The sequence below is a fragment of the Otolemur garnettii genome, unplaced genomic scaffold (assembly GCF_000181295.1).
Source record: "Otolemur garnettii isolate 467f Iridium unplaced genomic scaffold, OtoGar3 scaffold00088, whole genome shotgun sequence".
Taxonomy (NCBI): Eukaryota; Metazoa; Chordata; class Mammalia; order Primates; family Galagidae; genus Otolemur; species Otolemur garnettii.
In genome coordinates, this window is record NW_003852483.1 from 3046899 (window position 1) to 3070096 (window position 23198).

At 40.2% G+C, this 23198-nt stretch overlaps 1 protein-coding gene and 2 non-coding genes across 4 annotated transcripts in view; 1 reads left to right on the top strand and 2 right to left on the bottom strand.

The window, feature by feature from the left end:
- The window catches only part of SHC3 (SHC adaptor protein 3), a 159793-nt gene that overhangs the window by 23885 nt on the left and 112710 nt on the right, over nucleotides 1-23198 (top strand). The gene's annotated exons all lie outside the window — the stretch shown is intronic.
- On the bottom strand, nucleotides 1092-1194 carry LOC111726978. The gene has a single exon (XR_002774641.1). It is a non-coding gene; the product is annotated as a small nucleolar RNA U13 (small nucleolar RNA).
- On the bottom strand, nucleotides 3977-4083 carry LOC111726983. The gene has a single exon (XR_002774646.1). It is a non-coding gene; the product is annotated as a U6 spliceosomal RNA (small nuclear RNA).

The window sequence follows — 23198 nt, forward strand, 5'->3', positions numbered from 1 at the left end:
GCTTGAGTGCCATTATGGCATGGTGGATGGCTTCCTCAACATGAGCCGCGATCAAGGCAGTCATATCTTTTATGGCTTAGCCTTGGGAGTCATGTGCTATCACTTCACCAGTATTCTCTTGATACTGGTCTGCCCCATTCAGTGGAGGAGAGGTCTGCACAGGAGGATGAATACCAGGGGAACTTGGAAACGTAAATGTTGTGCATTGAGTGTAGATGCATGGGTTTTAGACTGGAAAGAACCATACACAAACCCTGGCTGAGCAAAAGAATCAGCCCTATTGTTGAGAAAAAGGAAATTTAAAAGTTTAATTGAAACAGTTTTCCTTCACAAAGAGGCAGATGTGAATTTCTTGTGGTAGAGGCACTTATTATAGATGAACCCTCAGATGCCAAGTCAAGTTACCCAGAGCTGGATTGGCAATCAGTGTAGACTTCAGGGGGAAGAACCTAGGGGATGGGCAGTACTTGCAAAGGTGGCCATGTGGACAGGTAGCTAGATGATGATGTGGAAACCAGATGTGGTATAAGGGCTAGCTAAGGTCAGAGTCAGCAGCTAGTTCTCCAGGAGGGTTACTTAGGTGGCCCTGTTGGGTTCAGTGGCACCTGAGAACAAGTCCAGCGTTATTGGCTGGTGGCAGGCAAGATTGCACCAACATTCCTGTAGGGCATGGAGCTGTAAGCAATGCTGTGAGATGTGGGTGACAAATGTACACCCCATACCGTAGAACTTTTTAGCTATGGGTGGGAAAAGAATAAGGGTGTAGAGACCCCCATGACCAGCATTCTGGTCCAGGCTTCAGAGCCAGCTGGCCTTCTTGGCACAGGGCAGAACACAAGCCAGGCATTCAGATACAGTGTAGTCTAGTGAAACAGAAGCTGGTATTGAGGTCCATCTTTCTGGGGTCCACAGAAAGATGAAGAACACTGGCTCCATTGGACCAGATACAGCTCTGAGAACCTGGATGGTGCACCAGCTTCTGGTGCACCAGAGAGAGGGACCATCTTGCCCAAAATATTTTCTAGGGAGAGGTGAAGGAAACCTATGCTCATGGGGAGAGAATAAATTTTCTTTCTTTCTTTTTACAGTCATGTCAGACAGCCAAGGTGCTGATGTCTAACAAGCTTTGAGGGAAGCACATCTCACACATTAGCATGAAAACTTAATGATCACACTTATGAACCACAAAAGTATCTAACTTTTCTAAGACTAAGGAGCCAGTTTAGTGTCAGAGTGGGGAAGAGAATGGTAAATGGAAGTGCACTGTAAAAGATGTCTGCTTAGCTTTGCTCCCCTCCCCCATTAGCTAGAGTGTGGCTTTAGTCGTAATACCAATATGTATTTTTGGAATATTTCTTTGCTCTTTTCCTTTGACTTTGAATAGCAGATGTGGTCTATTGCACTGCTGTGATTTTCAGATGAAATCAAGCACAGTGGTTTACTTTTAACCAAACTCCAGTCACACTTCCTCTCTCTGACTCAGCTTCCTCATCGTAAATGAGACAGATGACACATGCCACCGCTAACATTTACAAAGGCACCCTACATCTTCTGACGAACGTCTATATGGCATTTACATTAGCATAATTTTCTCTGTGAGATGAAGGATTTAAAAGCAAGTTGTCACACTAGCTGAGGAAATTCAGATATAGGATTAGGTGGTAGCCAAATGGCTAATTTCTTCCCTCAGCTAAGTGTATGGAGGTTGATAAAAGTCTGGCAAAGGAGGTAGGAAGACTGAAAGTGGGTTGGCATCTCTTTCCATGCCCCTGACTGACCCGGGGCACCCACTCCTCTCGTGCCCTTTGTACCCGGTCACACTGACACCATCTGCCTCAGAAGGAGGTAGGCTTTCCCCTTACCAGCAGGTCCTGGAACTCTGCAGCCTTCCCTAATTTTAAATCTTCTGCTTCCCTGGGATAATGTCCGTCATGTGGAGGTGCACCTGAGGCTCAGATCCTCCATCTGTGAAAAGGGAATAACAATGGCACTGTCTTTATGGGGCCATCATGAGGACTGAAGGGAACATCTGTGGAAGGCTTAGCAGAGCACCCTCAGGGTGGCAGAGGCACCTGTCTGAGTCATCTCAGGCCTTAGTGTTAAATCCAGGGCTTGCCTCACCAAAGGCACATGGGTCAGTGCCAACCTCTGCCTTTAGTCAAAGGGGTTGATTCTTCATATATACTTTATGCAAGAGAGAGTACTATTATACCACAGGATCATGACTTTAACCACATATCAGCTCAGCCTCCTCACTCACATGAAATTCATTCCACTGGAGGTGATGTCATAGCTCCATTCTAGATGCCACTGAGGTGAACAAGAGGTCAAAGCTCTCTGGGATGAAAGCAGAAAGTAGCTCAGGGCTCTCCCTGCCCCCAAATGTGAGTTCTCAGCTTCGGGCAAATGACAAGGCAATAACCAGGGAGGAGATTTAAAATCCTCCGGGTGGAAGCAGTGTGGATCCTGGGGTGGGTGTGTTTGTGGGGATGCAGCCTCCCATCTTCCTGTTGTAGTTGGCAGTGCTGACAACGAGCTGCCAGGGGCCGCTGTGTATAAACAGGGCTTCAGGCAACATTTCTCATAATAACAAATTATTCTGGGGAAATCAATTGTAAATAATTTTTGATACTTGCTTGTATTTTCCAAAATTTTCTTCAATGTGCATACATGATTTATCAGAAAAAGATGAACATGAAAAATAAACCACATACAAGGGCTCTCTTAAATGATCTTTCATTCTTTTTTATTTCATACAACATGCATGGTAGACTATGAAACCTTAAATATTCAGCCCAATGAGCACATATGTAAGTATATCCACACACATAACACCATGCAAACACCAGCTGACTAAGATCTAAAGCAAATTCCCAGCCTTGCCCCCTAGTTCTTTTGTGTGTCAGCCAGTTAGGGCACTTCCAGGGATATCCACTATGCTGACGTCTGCCATCGCTGATTAGTTTATGGCAATGCTCTTTTAAATGAAAAAATATTGATAATATTGGTCAAATCAGTACTGTTAAGTATGGCCCATTCCTCTGGTATGGATTGTAACTTTTGAATAAATCCAAGGCTATTATTTAGAGAAAATTTTAGAAATGCACAACTTTGATGATACAGAATCTTGTATAAAATAGATTAGACAAATTAATTGATGAAAAATAGAATTTTCCTCTTCTCAAATGGATATAAAACTCACAAGAAATAATTTTAACTTTAGCATCACAAATCAAATCATTTTGGAACCTCAAATTATTTCAGTAGCAATATCAAATGGATGTGTCATGCCGTATAGGCTGGACAGTGGGTAGTGTGGTTAACTTTAACTGATTTTCTTTTAATTTTTTACTCACCACTATAATAAGGAGGATGGTTGGCTATAAAGAATTGTGAGACGGTATCTAGAACATTTGCATTTGCGGTGGACTTGAGGGTGTCTGTGGTGAGCCCACTAAAAAAGTCAAGGATCACCTAACTTTAGCCATGCTAAGAGTATTTTGGAACAGAATTCTGTTTGAATTTAAAATTGTTACACATTCTTTAAATTGATTTTATTTGACCTCTGTTTTATAAAGTGGGTGGTAGTGCTGACATATTCTCAGGCCAACTGGCCACCAATGGGGAGAAGATCAGTCCATTGTAGTCAGGTGAAAGAGATGAAGTTCAGGGCTGTGGGTTCTTCTGTGTTTGTTGATAATGATTCACTGAGTCAGAGTTAATACGTAGGCAGGAGCTTGAATATAGTGCTCTCTTACACTTCATATCTTCAACCCTAATTTCCCAGAGAGTAATTCATTACACATGGCCACCTTCCCTGATAGAATCTGAAGCCACTTAAGTCACTAAGTGTTGGCTCCACTAGCAATATAATCCTAGAAAGAATCATCAAACATTGCAAACCCAGAAGTCTGTGCACAACCTTAAGGAAAATAAAAACTTTTAGTTAATAATCTTTAGCTTTTCTTTTTTTTTTTAAAATATGGAACGCTTCACGAATTTGCGTGTCATCCTTGCGCGGGGGCCATGCTAATCTTCTCTGTATCGTTCCAATTTTAGTATATGTGCTGCCGAAGCGAGCACTTTAGCTTTTCTTTATGAAGGCTATATATGCTAAGTGAAGACTGAGTAGAAAGTAGAGAAAAGCATAGAGAAGAAAGTTAAAATCACCTGTAATCACAAATCTCCAAGATGACTTCTGTTAAAATCCTCATGATTTAATTTAGCTCTTTAGCTATACAAATGGGAGATCAGGCTCAATGAGTTCCCAAATCATTAAATATTATTTTCTAAGACATAGTTTTAAATGGCTGCATAATAGTCGATCCCAGAATACATAAAGAGTTCTTACAACTCAGTAATAAAAATAAAAAAGAACTTAACAACAGGCAAAAATTTTGCCTTAGTCTGTTTGTGCTGCCTTAACCAAAATTTCTTAAACTGGGTAATTTATAAACAATAGAGATTTGTTGCTTACAGGTCTGGGCCTGGGAATTCTAAGATCCAGACATTGGCCAATTCAATGTGTAATGAGGAATTTCTGCTTCCTAGATGGCTCTTTCTCATGGCAGAAGGGAGAAGGGCACCTACTTCCATCTCTTTTATAAGGTCACTAATCCCATTTGTGGGGACAGAGCTCTCATGACTTAATTACTACCCAAAGGCCCCATCTCTTAATATTATCACATTAAGTATTAGGTATACGAATTTTGGGGAGACACCAACACTCAGACCATAGCAAGATTTGAATATCTGAACAGATATTTCAAAATATTTGAAGCCACGTAGATAGCCAGTAATGGCATGAATAGATCTTTACTCAGTAAGGAAATACTAGTCAAAACCACAATGAAATACTACTTCCTACCCTTTAGCTATAATAACAAAGATAGATGATGGCAAGTATTGGCAAGGAAGTGGAGAAGTTGAAACATTCATACATGGTGGGTGGGAATGTAAAATTGTGCAGCTTCTTTGGAAATAGTTTGGTGATTCTTCAAGATATTAAACCCAGACTTAGCATAGGACCCAGGAATTTCACTCCTAGGTATATATCTAAGAGAACTGAAATATATATTTACACAAAAAATTGGTATGCAAATATTCATGGCAGCATTATTTATACCAGCCCCAAAGTGAAAACAACACAAATGTGCATCAACTGCTGAATGAACAGACAGAATGTGGTGTGTCTGTATGATCCTCAGCTATGCAAAGGAAGGACTGACCACATGACAACCTGGATGAACCCTGAAAACATTATGCTCACAAGGGCGGCGCCTGTGGCTCAAAGGAGTAGGGCACTACCCCCATATACCAGAAGTGGCAGGTTCAAACCTGGCCCCAGCCAAAAACTGCAACAACAACAAAACAACAAAACCATTATGCTCACGAATGAAGCCAGACTCAAAAGGGCACATACTGTATAACTGGCAAATCTACAGACCAGAGCCTGGGGTGTGGAGAAGACAGAGAGTGACTGATAATAGGTATAGGATTCCTTCTTCTTCTTCATCTCCTCCCCCTCCTCCCCGTCCCCCTCCTCTCCCTTCTCCCCTACGTCAGTTAAAGTGAATTTTACACTTTAAAAAGGTGACTTTTATGGTGTGTGCATTATACCTTGATAGAAAATAATTGCAAAAATCAAGTCACATTAAATAAAACAAATCAGGGTAAGTAGGGACTTTTCTTTATCAAGGGTCTGAGATCTGAAGGTAAGTAACAATTATTTAGATGAAGAGTTGAGGAAAAAATATTCTAGATAACAAGATTATAGTGTGAAAAAGTCTTGGGAAGAGAGGTGTGCTGAGGAGAACATGCATTTTCCTCTGGCACCTCTCATTATTTCCATATTCAAATTTAAATGAAGTGTCATTTCTGAAGCAAAAATGTCCATTGTAAAAATTGTGATATTCAGATAAGTAACAAAATGAAAAGAAACCATCTGTAATCACACCTTGCAGAGTTGGCAAAGGAGAAGAAAGAAGCTCTCATATACTATAAGTGAGCAGATGTATAAATTGGTACAAGTTTTGTGAAAAGCGAATTGGAAATCCTTATCACCGCCATGTGCTGTGTTGAATAGTCCATGTCCAGAACACAGTATGTATAACTTGCTTTGATTATGAACAGAGAGCAGTGCTACTTGTCTAAAAATCCATGCCCTGTCATGTGATCTTCACCCATAACCCGTTCTACACGAGAAACAGATTCCACAGAGTTGAGAGACTTGTGGAAAGTTCACACAGGCAGTCAGCCATGAAGCAGGTCTTTAACTTGGGATTGTTTGACCTCAAGGTTCATCCTTGTCACATTAAAAAGCAGAATGTAAAAAGATAAACTTTGCCATTTGCTATCCCAGGTAAAGTGACACATGTCTTTCATGGAACTGTAGTCTCATGCTTTTAAAAGAACAGAAGACAGAATGAAATTTAAAGTCAGTGACTTCTTCTTGTTCTCCTTTCTATCTCGGTGGTTGGCACAGAGAAGCATGAAATGAATGTGGAGCAGCACGACTATGGGTAAACTTGGCTGAAAGTGCACATACCAGTTAATACTTAGGTGTAGATGTTAGGTAATTAGCTCATAAAATATACTTTCATTTAACTTTATAATTAATCAGTGGGAAGCTCTAAGCATGTGATTCAATTTGGAAAATGTCAACTTACTGATCTTTTAGGGAATACACCTGTAGCTCCAAATGAATGTTATCTGTGTCCTTCTCAGGGAAGGGAAAAATGGGACCCTAGGTAAAGAGAGAAAAGGTTGCAATTTATAGCAATGGTGCTATTGTACTTGTTTTATCTACAATTTCTTTCGCCTTTTATAATTTTTAAATAATTACAGACTTACAGGAAATTATCAATACAATGCACTTTGCACCCCTTTCCTCCTCTACTGAGATCGGCCCCTACTTCTCCCTCATTGCTCTTGAGCTGCAGTGTACGAGCTCTCAGACATTTGCTTGGATTCATGCAGCTGAGGGAAAGGCCTATTTATTTAACAGCGACATACCTAAATTCCCGAATATTTTCAGAGAAACCTGGAGAATGTTCAAGTACGTTACAAATAGCAAACCAATACAAATTGGTGCTAATAAGTAAAATAAAATGTTAATGAAAAATTATGATTCGTGAGATTCCTGCATTTTCAAATGAAGTTTTATCAGCTTTCTAGTCCTAATTGCTGGAGAGCTGTCAAAAGTTGTGTTTAACTTCGCGAGCCTTTGGTGAATACATTCAACAAACACTAGTTTTGCGCCCATTGCACGTGAGGCCTTGGGAGCGCCCAGAGGAACAAAGGCACAGCCTGCTGATTCTGAGTGGCAGAATGTGTGCGTGGGTCCTGGAGCCTGTGCTGGGTGTCTGGGCATGGGCGTGACATTTTGGAGGCAAGCTGGGTGTCGGGGTATCGACAAGGAGGGAGCAAGGGCAGCACCAGACAGCCCTGGTAAAGGTTTGCACTTTCTCTATTTTGAGTTTTGGCAGCACGGCTTTCCTGTATTCCCTGTGCCAAGCTCTATGTTACGATAAAAGGTGGAAAAGGCGAGCTGGTGAAGCTGTCAACGTTACTAGAACATGGAGAATTCTCTTGGGAGAGAAGGAAGGGTTTTCTTGCAGGGTAAGGAGGGGTTTCTTGGTAACGTGATATTTGGTGTGCAACAGTAAGGATTTGGGTCTGAGAAATGGAGAAGGGGAAGGGGGCAGGGAAAGAAGGGCAGAAGCGATCCAGGCAGGAGGAGCTGCATATGCAGACACAGGATGTGTGAAGGGACAGGATGGCTGTGAAAAATTTGGTTTGGCAGGAGTGTGGGTGGGGAGTTGGCTCAAAACGCACAAGGTAGGGGTGGCCAGGCTGATTAGTAAGGCCTTTATTTATTACCTACCTTCCTGACCAGAAGGAAGCCTCGGTGAGTACAGGATGCCACTTCTCTTGTTCACTGCGCCCTACTCAGTGCCCAGATGAGTGTCTGACACAGATTGGGGCTTGGGCAACATTTGCTGAATGAATAACAAATAACGGTTGAAGTTTCTTCTTTGCCAATTACAGAGATAAGCTGTCGTGTGCAGCTGAGGTTCTTCCTTTCTCATTTCTGTGTGATATTCTGTCTCCTGAATATAGCACCGTGTAATAGCACCGTGTATCTGTTACATTGTTGATGAGTATTTCCTTCTTTTTTCAGTTCAAGGCGATTGTGAATACTGCTACTATGAGTATTTTGTACATTTCTCTTGGTGGCTATTGGGTTCATTTCTCCCAGAGTGGAATTGCTGGGTCATAGGGCAGGCACGTATTTAGCTTTGTAGGAAAACACCAAGCAGTTTTCCAAAGTGTTTACCCCAATTTACACTCTGGCCAGCAGTGGATAGACTCCCTGTTTCTCCCCATCCTCAGCCGCACCTGATATTCTGAGGGGTGCATAGAGTGTGGGATATGGTTGGGTTTCTGTTGTTGTTCTTGTTTGTTCATTTATTTGTTTTTGAGACAGAGTCTCACTTTGTCACCCTCAAGGCGTCATAGCTCACAGCAACCTCAAACTCTTGGGCTCGAGTGATCCTCTTGCTTCAGCCTCCTGAGTAGCTGGGACTACAGGTGCCTACCACAACGTCTGGTATTTTTAGAGATGGAGTCTCACTCTTCCTCAGACTGGTCTTGAACTCCTGAGCTAAAGCAATCTACCTGCCTTGACCTCCTAGACTCCTGGGATTACAGGTGTGAGCCACCATGCCCAGCCTGTGATGTGGTTTAGATATGCATCAGCCTGATGAGTGATGAAGTTGATCACATTTCATTCGCACTTTTGCCACTTCAAATGACCTTAAATTTTAATGCACAAATTTAAACTAGTATCTTTTCAGTATTAGTTCTGTTGTTTGAAGTTAATCAGGATTCCAGCTAAAGGAAAATAGAGCCTCAGCCTCCTGTCATTTTCCTCACAGCGGGTCTCCCTCTCCCATGCTGATTCCTCCTCCCCTGTGGACATGAGATTTTACTTTCAGATCACTACCATGTTAAAACATAAGCCCAATGCTTGTTTAGACTCAATTAATTTTATTAATTATTCAAGACTGCTTCTTGCTTTCCAGTTCTTTTTCTTGGATTTATATTAATTCTTTTTTAAAAAATGACATTTTATTTGTTTATTTTTTTAATTAAATCATAGCTGTGTACATTAATGCAGTCATGGGATACAGTGTGCTGGTTTTATATACAAGTTGAAATATTTTCATCAAACTGGTTAACATAGCCTTCGTGGCATTTTCTTAGTTATTGTGTTAAGACATTTATATTCTACATTTAGAAAGTTTCACATGCACCCTTGTAAGATGCACCATAGGTGTAGTCCCACCAATTACCCTCCCTCCACCCATCCTCCCCGCTCCCCTTCCCTCCTTTTCCCTTTTCCCCATATTTTGGGCTATAATTGGGTTATAGCTTTCATATGAAAGCTATAAATTAGTTTCATAGTAGGGCTGAGTACATTGGATACTTTTTCTTCCATTCTTGAGATTCTTCTTGCTTATATAGCCTCTGTTAATTATTTCAGAGAGAGTTTCTGGGTGGTAAGATTTCTGAATCTACACATGTGTGAAAATGTTGTCTACTTGCTCCTCACCCCTGAAGTATAGTTTAGCTGGGTGTCAAAGTCTAGGTTCAAAAATTATTTTCCCTCAGAATTTTGAAGATGTTGCTTCATGGTCTTTTGTGTCTAAAGATGCAATGAGAAGTCTGATGCCCATCTACTATTTCTTTAAAAAAATTAGTATATATGTTAAGTTTTAAAATATACATAACATAAAATTTTACTATTACAACCATCTTTAGTGTAAGTTCATTGGTAGTAAGTACATTCACACTGTTGGATATCATTCTTTCCTCCTCTGTTGCCCAGGCTAGGCTGGAGTACAGTGATGCAATCATAGCTTACTGCAGCCTCAGCCTTTTGGGTTCAAGTGATCCTCTCACCTGAGCCTCCCATGTAGTTGGGACTACAACTGTATACCATTACACTGGCTAATTTTTAAAAATTTAAAAAATTTTTAGAGACAGGGTCTTGCCATGTTGCCCAGGTTGCCCTGAACCTTTTAGACTTTTCTCTTCATTATCATTGTTGTTCTGATTTTGCATCCAGAAGTGAGAGGTTTTTTTGTTCATTTATTTTTAAAATTTTCTTTAGCACCTGATGCAACTTTTGGAATGAGCCCTTGGGTTTCAGTTCTGGAAAAGTTCTATTACCCCTCCATGTATTCTTACTTCTGCATCTTATATCTGATGGGTGTTGTTGGACTGTCTGTCTTCCATGTCTCTTACATTTTCTCTTACTCATTTCTTTGTCCACTTGTGCTGTTTAGTGTTCATTGTGGTTGATTCCCCAAGGTCCATTTACTCCTGTGTTGTGTAGCAGTGATGTTGTTTTGGGAGCTGTGCATCATCTCTAAGGGTGGTATTGATAACTGTAATACTGTATTGATAACTGTAATACCACAATGTGGATCACATTGTGGTCATACTCCCCCTTTGTAAATGACTGTCAGGAAGCAGAATGAAGTCTCTCAGGACAGGGCATTCTTTTGGTGGCTGTCAATTTAGTTCTTCTTGGTGCTTTCTGTGCCTCAGTTCTTGGATGCGTGCCCAGTGTTTGCCATCTCCCTCTTCAGTCCTACTCTGATTGACTTCCTCTCTTTGCCAGATGTCTCTACACAATTGGTCCACCAACATGCCCCTTCTTCTGTTTTCCATCATTATTAAGGATGCACTTACTCTTTACAACCCTTCTGTACTACCAGGGATGGAGGGAGAAGGGGGTGCTGCTGTGGGCACGCATGTTGTCAACATCATCCAGAAGCTTCAGTAGTTTTCTAAACAGAAAAAAAAAATTCTCCATCATAATATATATAATTTTCTTTCTGATTTACTTGGGCTAGTTAGACCTACTTGTGCTTTAGAATGATGCTGTTGTTAGGGAAAGGATATGTTCTTGCCAGCCCCATATGTCATGGAGTGAGAGGGCATTCAGCCACCTGGAGAGTGGAGTCCACATCAGAAGTCTGCATCTCAGGCAGATACTGCATCGAGACCAAGGAGTCTCGTTACGTAATTTTTTGTAAGCAACAGGGCAATAAATACTTGCTGACTATGGAAAATGCAGTAAGTATAGCTTTAGAATTTGGGGGTACGTTGATATTATATTTAAACATCTAGCAAATATGTATTTTTTAAAATGGTCAAAAAATAAGTCCCCTTTACACTATGCAAGATACCCCTGGTCAACACAAGTTTAAGGTCAAGAGTCAGGGTCTAATGTGAGGTAGTCTGGGAGCTAATCCTTGCTCCTGCATATTCAAGATTCTGCCTCTTTGAGGCACTGTTTCTCAAGGTGTGGCCTCTGACCAGAGCATTAGTATCAGACCTCTGACCGACAATCTGTGACTCAGAAATTCTGGAGTGGGGCCTAGTAATCTGTGTTTACCAAGCCTTTCCAGGGGATTCTAATGCATGTTCAAGTTGAGAACACTTGTGTGAAGCAAGGGTTAAGTTTCTTTTATTGGCTCTTTAGCAAAGTATTTATGTGTAACTGCATAGGTAATATACCAATGCATTCCTGACATAAAGATGTAACACAGTAAGACATACATAGAGTGAAAAGCAAAGTCGCTCTTAACCACATGAGGCACCATAGTCTTTCTAAGTGGTCAGTGCAGTTCCCAGTTTGGTGCTTCTCTTTGCAGATCTTTAGTCTGCATGTATCACACACACACACACACACACACACACACTTTACGATGACTTCCCCTGTTATTTCTCCCTCAGGTTTTTGGAATTTCAAGCTATACTTCATCTTTCTTTAAATAAAACCTTTTATGGATGGATTCTCATGAAAACTCATGATCAGTCCATGATCTTGAAGAGCAAACACTAGGGCTTGAAAGACAAATCACACTGCCACCCCAAGATCCCCAGGAAGGGTGCAGCATACTTTGATGAGGTCCAGACATGACCCATGGCCTAAGAGCTTAACAGTACCTCCTTCTAACCTGAAGAGTGAGATATATATATTTTAAGTGAGTATTACTTTGCAGTTGACAAAGCACCTTGACACTTTAACCCTGCCTTTGCTTCTTGGGTCAAGGTTACAAGTAACAGGCAAGAGTGGGATCATATTCAGTGGCTGTGTTGATTGAGCACTGAAAGCTGTTTCCTTCTGCCCATGTCTTCGATGACTCAAGAACATGAGAATTGTCTCTTGTGCTTGTACCCTGGTCCTTCTGTCTCTAACTTCCCAGATCCTGTGAAACCTTCAACAATTCTGTTACCAGACAGAGCAGGTATGGCTGCCTGTCACTGTCAGCCAATATGCAGAGACAGGGATGGATCCACCAAACTTAGTCAGAAGGCCAGGACTCTGGAGAACAGTGAGAGTAGCCTCTCTAAGATTGTTCTGTTCTTCCATTTCCAAAACTACAGTTTTATACATAACAGTTCAAAGCAAAAATCACATTAACCCTCATTTTAGATAATAATCAACATAACTCAGTGATCTCTTACAACATTCCAATTCAAATTTAGTCTCCTAAATCAATCCATCTAAACTACTCAAGACAGCCGTCTTTAGAGTGGGAGCTAAATTTACAAAACTGTTAAGAATGGGAGACAGGAAGTGAAGGTCAGGCAGGACCTAAACCGACCAGATCAGATGTGTCCTGTCTGCCTGACCCTTCCTGACTCCATCTTACTCTCACTGCATGTGTTTTTAGTTCTGGCTCCAGAAATGTGTGCCCCAACCTCCTTAACTCTTCCAGACTCCCAGGTGGAAGGAGGGATCTGCTGTCACCCTCACTTCTAGGTCTCTGTATACCTCTGAGATGGCAGAAGGTGACTTATCTATGACTAATCTTTTCCCAACTCTTGTTTGGCTTCCTGCCTTTTCTGTGCATATGCAGCTTGCTCAGACTCACAGTTGCAGAAGGTCTTTGTCAAGAGTCTCTTTACAAAATAATGACTTTTGTCTTCTTGCTACTGTCTGCTATCCTTTTCTTCTTAGGTATTGAGGGAGCAACATGTTTCAGTTATTTTCCTTTTGCTCCCATTGAATTGAGTTTTCTTTTAGGGCCTTTGTAAGTTGCAGCTCTTCTCTGATGGTTCTGATTTCTTGCCTACACACACCTCCGTTATTCCTTTGAATCCTTTAACAAGCTGGCTTAGTTTATTCTATCAGTGACATTCTCATTTTTGTTACAGGAACTCTGTATCCACCCCTTAGATGTTTCTGCTTTTAACATTTCTCATTCAGAGAGCTAATTTTATTCTGTAATTATTTTTAATAACAGTGCTGTTTCCCCATATTCTTCTGTTTCCCAATGAAAGCTTTTAGAAATGTGATTGGACATTTTTTTTTAATGTTGAGAACTTGAGTTTTCACTAAGTTTACCCACCACCATTGTGCCATCGATTTTTTTTTTTTTTAAACATTTGGGATGTTTTTGATTCTCTATTCAGGAGCTGTGTGCCCAAGGTTTCTTGTAAGAAACAGAAAGAGTCAAAAAGTCATAATGTTCTGGGATCCTCAAAGTAATCTTGAATTTGAAGAAATAGAACACCTTGAAGCTTAAGCCCTTTTTAGTCAGTGTAAACTGTAGCTGAACTCTTGGCCACGTGTACAATCAAGGTGATATTGAAAACCTGACCTAAAGTAGGCAAATAATAACGTTGATTTCTCTTGAGCCATATGATATGCCAGGGGGAAGGCACCATCATTCCTGTCCTCATCTATGAAAACTGCTGTTCAAGGAGACGTAATCTTTTAAACAACACTAAAAAAACAGAGCTTAAAACTATTGTTGAAAGAAAAACTTCAGACAAATTAAATTTAACAGAGTTTAAGTAAGGAAAGAGTAATTCCTGAATTGGGCAGCCCACAGAACCAGAATAGGTTTAGAGAGCCTCCAGGGATGCCACGTGGTTTATAACACCATGGACAGAAAAAGGAAAGTGACACACAAACAACCGAAGTGATGTATACCAACAGCTGGGTGGGTGGTAGTTTGTCCTTTGTTTTATTTGAATACAATTTGAACAATTGGCCACCTGTGATTGGTGGAGACTTGCGAGAGTAGTTTGCAGTCTCTTTATACACCCAGTTAGTCTACAGTTTACTATGTAGGGAGTAAACTTTAGGCTGAACTTAGAGCTTTAGGCTAAACTAAGTTAACATTATTGGAATCTTGGAAGAACCAAGATATAGCATTGATCATATCGGGTTTTGAGTCAGCTATCTCTAAAATATCAGAGTTGCAGGAAGCTGCCTGTGTTCTCAGTTCTTGGGGTACTCTTGGCTGAAGAATGACCACATACCCCAAAGTAAGGCAAGGATGAAACAAAGTTTATTGAGGAAGAGAAAGACAGGTTTACAGAGTAAGAAGCTTTATAGATCAAGATATGTTTGCCATAGACAGCAAACCTGCCTCCATTGTCACCTCAAAAGACCAAAGAGGCCTGGGTTATGGCACACTCTTTTAAACTCTCTGATCAGGCCTACCTTGTTGTTTAGAGGTTACCTTGGAACCAGAGGCTTATTGTGCGTGTGGACCTCCCATGAGCCTCTCTGAGAGCCCATGGAGGGTGTGTGGACTGCTATGTAGATTTAAGCTAATGACTTGATAGTTTTAAGGCTGTTCTAGGTCACCTTCAAGAGTCTGTTGTACCTGTTGTTAGGCCTGTGGGATAGAGCGTCCTCTTCATCCTTTTGTAGTGGGCACACTAAGTTCTCACTGGTAGGTTGATAGGATGGTCCCCTTCCTCAATGTGAGCAATCACAGGCAAGATTAAGGCGAGATGGGGGCCCCTGCCTTTGTCCTTTTTCCCTAGCACAGCCGACCTTGCACAGCAGCTCCCATGCATGGTGCTCTGTGGTTCCCTTCTTTGATTTCCCAGCAATTCATCTTGAATCCTGGCTTCAACACTTTCTTTTGCTGTCCCATGTGATAGCTTTCATAGGCATGAGTAGTAAATTCTACAGTTTTGAAGCCAATTTGAGATAACCAGTTTCTCTCTATCAGAATATCCTATCAGGTGCAGATACATATTTATTAATTGATGACATGAATGATGCAGGAGATTTTTATATGTAATTAACAAGCAAATGCTTATGCTATTAATAGCTACAATTTAATGATTGCTAAATATTTTAAAGTCATTTAAGAGACACCTTTTTGCCCAGTACCAGAATCCCAAAAGTTAAATTACTCAGTATACTACTAATAAAATATTTACATTATATTAGATTTTTTTTCAGGTCTAGTATGGATGAAATCAACAGGCCTAGGTATGCTGTAATTCCAAATGGACTTCAGAAGATGTCTCTAGGAATGTCTGAGAGTAGAAATTACCAGGGTTAATTAATCATAAATTCTCCTAGCCTCTCTGGCTAGAAAGGTTTGGTGACTGAGGAGCAGGAGGATGGGGCAATGTCAGGTGTTCTGGCTGGGTTGATTTTGTCCCTCCTAGACGAGTGCTTGGACAGTTCTAGAAAACACGCCAGGACTATGATTCGCAGGCCCAGCTGGGACCACCCATCCCTGACCAGTCTCTGGGGCCTGGGAAGTGGGGTCCAGTGAGAGGTATGGATGAGTCCTCCCTGAGGACTGGCAGGGGCAGGGGGCAGGCTGCTCTCACACACTCCCTCTCCCTCCAGCAGGGCAACATGAGAATAAGAGACTGTCAAGAGGATTGTTGAGGAGGCAGGTTCCAGATACCTTGCAATTAAAGTCACTGGACATTGTTGGTCACTTTATAACTAATTCTGAGTATACCTTGAAGGTCTAATTTTGTCAAGCATGGCTTTTTGTGTGTGTGATGGAAAGTATTTTTAGTTTTTCATTATTAAGGTATTGTGTAAGTAGTATGGGAGGGCATTTCTGTTGAAAATGTTTAAACAGAAGTATTCAGAGGTAAAAGGCCTTCTTCCTGCCATTCCTACTTTCACCCCACCCACTACCCTGGCAGCATGTGGCCCATCCTTGCCTCCTTTCTATGCCTGTGTATCTCCAGAGGGGCCTACTGAGTCAAGCCTCCTTGAGTTCACACCCTTGGTTGGTCCTCTCCCTGTGATTTTAGACTGATGTGTGACTTGCTTTCCCCAAAAGTGAATTTCAAGGTGTTATCACCAATAAAGTTTATTTTTTCCTATTCAGCCCAATGCATTTGGCAGAAAATTCAGATGAGTAGATTGGCTATGAGATATGGCAATGACGAAAACTTCATTTTAAAACATGAGTCATTTGTCTGCATTGGCATCCTTCTTGCTGATGAAATTCTGGGAACTTTTAATGAATTAAAGTTGCATTTTCCTGGAGAAGCCAGTGAAGTTACTGAGTGGTTCAAGAATAATTATGTGCATGGTAGGATAAGAAGAGACTTATACAACAATATTGCTGTTCAGTCACTAGTATTGTTTCCTCCAAATTTGTGGTCTGTATATGAGTGCATGCAGATTGGAGTTCTATGTACCCACAATAACCCGGTGGAATGGTACCGACAATGGGAAAATTCAATAGGGAATGCTCATGTTGGTGCATATCAAATTATGGAAGCATGTTAAAAAGAGCAGTGCCACATAGAAAATGAATAGGAACATATTCATTCATAGGGAAAGCCATGCCCTGAAAGAAAAAAGGCAGCCACTTACCATGATGAAAGACTTCAAATTATGAGCTAGGCATGGTGGTACACACCTGCAGCTCCAACTGCTTAGGAGTCTGAGGTGGGAGAATCACTTGAGCCCGGTAGTTTGAGGCTGTTGTGCACCATAATCGTGCCTATGAAAAGCCACTTTGCTTCAGCCGATGTAACAAACAGCCACACCCTGTCTCTAAAATATTTTATATGTATATGATCATGAAACTTAGCCAGCTCTTATGGACTACCTCTGTGCTGTAATTTATCTCTGTAATACCTTTTTTTGTATATCTAATGTTCCTTTTAGGTTTTAAAGTTCTTTTTTATTAACCTTTTTTTTTCTATTTTTTTCTCATACTATTTTAAATTGTCAACATTAATTTTTACAATTTACTATGCTATGTATTTTATTTTGGCATCACTTCCAATACTGCAAGTATACATTTTGTAAAGATTTTAGTGAGTTCTATTTATTTTATGCATGTTTTGGGTGCAAATTTGACTCCCTGAAAGTTGTGTTATCACAATGTTGACTTTGTGTGTAAGCAGTCTCAGTGTATGTAAAATGCTAAAATACCCTCAGTAAATGAGGATGTATCCCTTTTGTACGTCTGCATTTGAGAAAGAATTTTAAGTAAATTAGAGTTTATTAAATAGGGAGTGAAGGAAGTGTGGCTCAAATATGCAGAATCCAAACTGAACAGACTCTGGGATTTCAGAAACAAATCTCACATAATCAGCTACCTCCTCTTCTAGTGACACAGGGGCCTGTCGGAGGAAAAGAGGGAGTGTGTTCCATGGTAGGGCTAGTGGTTGCTCCTGGGTCTTGGAATAATCTCTCAGAAAGCTTTCAAGGACAGACTTTTGGGCTCAGGGTCAAGACTTCACAGTGAATGCAGCCAGACCCATCAAGATGGCCATGACCCTGAAGCCCTGGACAGCAGTCCATGAACGCATCATTAGCTGGGAGTGCTGCCAGTGGCCTGGGTGGAAGCAGTGGAGACCGTAGAAAGGGGGACTCTATGCCCAGGCAACCTATGCAACCTATGGGTACCACTGGATTCTCGCGGGTCTTGCAAAGGAATTTTTCCTTGAAGATTTCTGAATTGCTTTAGACACTGGGACTAAGGCCCTCCATGACTGGGGGCTGTGATGGTTCAAAGGGTGCTTCTGGAGCCACAGAAGCATGACTTGCCATGTCTGGGTGACAATTGTAGACAATAACCCAGGAGCAGAGCTTTGCCTTGTGACGGAGGTCATGAAGTGGGCAGGGAAATGCCTACACATTGTGTCGAGCATCGTATGCAGGTGCAAGTGCTCATTGCATTCTCCAGAAAGGTAACATTTCTTGAGATCCCAGCTCTTTAGGCGGCTACATATGTGGCGGCGACCCATCACATTTGATCACAGTTATCAAAAGACTTAGGTTGTCTATCAAGGTATTTTAGGTGGGCACAGTTAAAGGTCCTTTTTTTTTTTTGAGACAGAGTCTCACTATGTCACCCTGGGTAGAGTGCTGTGGCATCACAGCTCACAGCAACCTCAAACTCTTGGTCTTAAGCAATTCTCTTGCCTCAGCCTCCCAAGTAGCTGGGACTACAGGCACCCATCACAACGCTTGGTTCTTTTTTGGTTGTAGTTGTCATTGTTGTTGGGCAGGCCTGGGCTGGATTTGAACCCACCAACTCCAGTGTATGTGGCTGTTGCCCTAGCTGCTGAGCTGCAGGTGAAGAGGCTCTTTTTTTTTTTTTTTTTAAAACTTGTTTGATCATAACTGTTATACTGGTGAGAATATTGTTAGTACACCTGAGCATTTAGCTTGCAAAAATATGTATATTATGATTGCCTATTTTATTGTGTAAGGTGGGCTGTGAAGTGTTCTGTCATGTTTATATGTATATATTTTTAATTTCAGATTGCTATCAGGGTACATATGATTAGGTTACATTGCTTGCTTGTAAAGTCTGAGATATAATTCTGTCCTTCACTCAAGAAGGAAGTGTGGCCTATATCTGTACATTGTACCCACTAGATGGGAACTTACCCAGCACCCTTCCCTTTTTTTAATTTAATTGAGTTTTTCTCTCATGTGGGTCTGTAGTTATTAATCTACTAGTTTCAATTTAGGATTGATTATGTATGATGCTTTATTTTCCATTCTTGTGATACTTAGGAGAAGGTTCTCTAAATCCTTCCAGGTAAATACAAAAGATACAAAGTCTCCATGTTTTATGTGGCTGAATAAGATTCCATAGTGTACATATACCACAGTTTATTAATCTATTCATGGGTTGATGGGCACTTGGGTTGTTTTCACATCTTTGTAATTTTGAACTGAGTGTGATAAACACTCAGTGCAAATGTCCTTATGGTAAAATGACTTTTTTCTCTTGAGTAGATACCTAGTGATGGAATTGTGGGATCAAATGGAAGGTCCACTTTTAGTTCTTTGAGGAGTCTCTATACTTCTTTCCATAAAGGCTATACTAGTTTGCAGTCCTACCAATAGTGCATGAGTGTTTCACTTTCTCTGCACCTACACCAGCAACTGCGGCTTCAGGCTTTATGATGTGGGCCGTTCTCACTGAGGTTAGGTGATACCTCAAAGTGGTTTTGATTTGTATTTCTCTGACGATTAGGGATGATGAGCACTTTTTCATGTTTGTTGGCTATTTGTCTCATGAGAAAAGATTCTGTTCATGCCTCTTGCCAGTTATGAATGGGGTTGTTTACTCTTGTTGATTTGCTTGTGTTCTTTGTAGATTCTGTTTATTATCCTTTTGTCAGATTCCTGACATGTGACTATCTTCTCCCCTTCTGGAGGTTGACTCAGTGCTTTGTTGATTGTGTCTTTAGCTGTGCAGAAACTTGATCAAGTTTCATTTACTTATTTTTATTGTTGCTGTGATTACCAATGGGTTTTTCTTCAAATATTCTTTTCCTTGGCTGATAAGATCCAGAGTTTTGTCCACACTTTCTTCTAGGGTATTTGTAGTTTCATGTTGTATATTTAAATCTTTTATCCATTGTGAGTTAATTTTTGTAAATGGCGAGAGGTGGTGGTCTTGCTTCACTCTTTTACACATGGCTAATCAGGTCTCCCAGCACCATTTATTGAATAGGAATTCTTTTTTCCAGTGTATGCTTTTGTTTGATTTATTGAAGATCAGATAGTGATATGAGACTAGTTTGATCTCTAGATTCTCTGTTCTGTCTCATAGATCTATGTCCCTACTTGTGTGCCACTACCATGCTGTTTTGCTCACTATAGACTTGTAGTATAACCCGAAGTCTGGTAATGTGTTGCCTCCAGATTTGTTCTTATTTCATAGAATTGCATTGGCTACCTGGATTTTTCTCTAGTTCCATATGAAACTAAGAACAATTTTTTTCAAGTTCTTCAAAGTATGACACTGGTATTTTAATGAGGATTGCATTAAGTCTATAAATTGCCTATTTTATTGTACAAAGTGGGCTATGAAGTATTCTGTCTTGTTTTTATGTTTCTTCAGAAATGCACTTCTAAAATATAAATAAATGACTTTAAAATAATTTTTAAATTATTTTTCACAGAATTATATTTTGGGGATTTTGATCTTTTGGGGTTTTAGCATTTGAAATTACAGCATTTACAATTGTATCTCTTAGGATTATAGCCTCAAACCCAGAATTGCATTCTGTACAGAAAATGAAGTGATGAATACCTTTGCACATATAATTTCATGCACTAATACATGAATAGGGGCCTACACATAAAATTAGTGGCTCAGGGGCAAGCATGTTTTTCGTATCCAGAGATACTTCCAAATTGTTCTCCAAGAAGGTTTCACCAAATTACTTTTGCTCCAAGAATATGTGAGAAGTCCCATTTTCCTTGTGTCCTCACTAACTTTGGCCATTCTGCTGGGTGAAAAATTATTTCTCCCTCAGTGTTAATTTCTTTGATCATAGTCTTTACAGATTGTCTTTCTTCTTTTGTGAATTTCCTGTTTGTATCTTTTGCCCAATTTTTCTATTGAGTTGATGGGCTTCATGACCCATAGAAAAACTTTGAGTACCCTGAATTTTAAATTTCTTTAATTAAATTATTGCATTTTTCTGTCTTTCAATGGCCTTTTCATGGTATTTATGTCGTTTGTTTTGTTCTACAGAAATTATTTCATGAGTTCACTTATGGCCTTTGAGTTTTAGATCTTGTTTTAAAAATGTTATTCTCCAGTTGCTTGACTGTCTTTATGGTTTTGTTTCTTAGCTTTAGCTCTTTAAGCCTGTTAGGTTTTATTTTAGTGAATGGGGTAAGCTGGGCATATGAGGGACGGCATGCTATTCCTATACTACAGTGTGTGACACACGCCTTGTGCAGCCACACTCAATAGCCCTGGGCTGGGTTGTCTAGATACTTTTTTGTCACTGTATGGCTAATCACATCATCAGGTTTATTGGCTGGCTCATCTTTTCCTCAGTGATCTCCACAGTTATGTGTGTTCTTTCTCCTGGCCTCTGCTTTACTTCCTGTCATGATTTGCCTATTCCTATGTCTGAAAGTGTTCTCGGAGCCTCTGATTGGAGATGCAGGGAAAAGGAACTGCAGACAAGATGATTGATTTGAAGGGAAGTCGAGACTCGCTCAAGTCAGCGACCAAGCCTAACTTTACTGATTCTCTTATATACTTTCAAACATTCAGTAAGAATTTAACATAGATACAAAGAAGTGAAGTAACATTAGGAAGTTACCATTAAGATTACAATTCAGTGTGAAGGCTGAGGAACACATATACAATTGATTTTGTTTAGAGTAAAAACATAAAGGAGACTGACTGTCTGTTCTTGCTGGCCCAAACCGAAACTAGAGATTATAATGTTAACGAAGGAAGAAGACAGAGAACAGAACCCAATGCTGGAGGACATGTGTTTGCGCTTCCAGCTGCGACCCCGGCCTGATTCTCCAGGATCTCTTCTAAAGAGAGTTTTTCTGCATATTTCTGCATATCTATAGGCAGGTGCAGAAGCTCAATCTTTGAAGAACTCTTTCTCAGAATCAGTCTCCTGGGGGGAGCACATTGAAGCGAACTGCCATGTCTGAGCATGGGGTGCTTATCTCTACATATGTCAATATCATGTAATTTTCACTGTTCTTTTTCATTTTTATCTTCTCTTGAAATTTCTTTGTGTTCTTAAGTAGCATTTTTTATTATGAAAAAATGATGAATTAACTTACCAAGTTCTGGGGGAAAAGTCCTGTTGGGACTTTAATGTTCATCAGAGTAAAATTCTAGATTAATGTGGGAAGGAATTAGCATGCCTTTTATGTTAAATCTTCCAACCCAGAAAGCATGGTATGTCTTTCCATACAGGTGGGTTACCTTTTATTTATAAATCCTTCATTAAAACTTTCTTCACTTTGCTTTTCCATATTTCATGTTAAATTTATTTCATGCTTTTTCTTTTTTGCTCTTGTAAATGACATACTTCCCCCATTATATCCCTATTATCTTTTGTTCAAATTTACCTGTTATAGAATGTGTTTTATCTCCATAGTATTTTGTTTGTTTTTAATTCTCCACTTTATTTCATACACACATATTTTTAGCCAGGGTTAAAGGCTTTGACCTTTAACTGGCAGGCTTAATCCATTCATGATTACTGTGATTACTGAGGTGTTTGGGCCAGTTACTGACGCTTGCATTTTTTTCTTTGCCTTTCATTTGTGCATTTTCTATTTTTACCCCCTATTTTTACCAGCTGCTCTGTAGTGATTTGGAGGTCATTCATTCTCTCCTTCTTTTGATGGTGGTTTATAATTCTTTTACACATGCATGTAAACTTGTATTTTTGCAGTGCTACTTAAAATTAATGAGTTCTGGACTTACCCCTACAAAACATAGCAGCCCTTGGTGTGCTTTTCCCTTTCCTCTACCACCTTTCCTTTATGTCTGTTTACCTTCCATGTTGAGATCTTCTGAGAGATTAGTTCCCCATCATCATAAAGCATATCTATTTAAGCTATGCATCAATAATGATTAAGGCATGTGGTGTACCTGTAATTTTTGTTCATTCCTTCCTTCTCATGGTTTCTTGAAGCCCACATCCTCCTCTCTTCTGCACTCATTGTTTTCCTGTACAGGTTCTTTCAGAGAGTATCTGTGGGTGGATTTCTCTCTAAGTCCTCACTTTGCCCTCCCACTTGGATGCTAGTTTGGGTGGATAAAGGTTCTTGGCTCAGTACTTCTCTTCTTCAGAATTTTGATGATGTTATTTTGTCTTCTTGTATCTGGTGCTGAAAGAGAATGTTAAGGATACTCCAAGTCTCTTTCCTTTATAAGTAACTTCTTGGTTTATTTTTCTTCTCCCATCTTGGAAAGTTTTTAGAAGGTTTCTCTCTTAATCCTTTTGTACTGAAATTAGGCCACCACATGTTCATGAGGGGGTCTTTTTTTTTTTTTTTTTGCATTTCTTCTGAGAGCCTTGAAATATGAACACTCTTCTTTTTCTAATACGAAACAGTTAATTTTATTTGTTCTTGA